The sequence below is a fragment of the Rhinatrema bivittatum genome, chromosome 14, assembly GCF_901001135.1.
Source record: "Rhinatrema bivittatum chromosome 14, aRhiBiv1.1, whole genome shotgun sequence".
Taxonomy (NCBI): domain Eukaryota; kingdom Metazoa; phylum Chordata; class Amphibia; order Gymnophiona; family Rhinatrematidae; genus Rhinatrema; species Rhinatrema bivittatum.
This window is the reverse complement of record NC_042628.1, coordinates 14,336,010-14,336,732: the sequence shown is the minus strand read 5'-3', so window position 1 is coordinate 14,336,732 and position 723 is coordinate 14,336,010.

Below are 723 nucleotides of genomic sequence, written 5' to 3'. Positions count from 1 at the left end.
GTGATACCTACTGCCTGATTTTAGCTTTCAAGACTGCATAGCGCCTATTGTTAATAAGTGGACTAGGTCTAAAAAGAATTTAATAAATGGATAATGCAGTGTGCATGCAACAACTGATTAGAGAAGGCTGCTCCAGTACATCACCTTCAGGAGTAAAAAAAAAAAATAAATTATTTTCCCGCTGCATTCATTATCTCTCCTACTACCAATGTCAAACACCACTGAGGTTGGTATCAACATTTATCCATGGGAGTGTGGAGCGTCATCCTTGCAAGCATAAATAATATTTCTAATTTCAAAAATGTTCCTCAAGGGCTGTAAGATACAATCCAGCTCCCACTAGTAAGAATATTCTCCCTCTCAGTGTGTTAAATTATTCATCCTAAACTCCTACCGAAAAGCTAATCATATGTGCAACACAATTAAAATATGCGGGTAATTACAGCCGTTTATTATGTCTGAATCTTCCTGCTCTCTTTTTTTTTTTTTTTTGGATCTTTATGAAGTAATTTTCCAGTAGGGAGAGGATAAACTAGGGATGCTGCACTACTGCCCGCCTCCTCAAGACTGACTTCATTAAGGATGACGGTAAATACGAACAGTGACTTTTTCAATCTCAAACAGGAGCCCACTTCCGTTAGCGATCACATGGGGAACGCTTTTACGTCATAACGCGCAGCTTCCGTCGCGCGTACGAGACGGGGAAGAAAAATCAGAATTGAC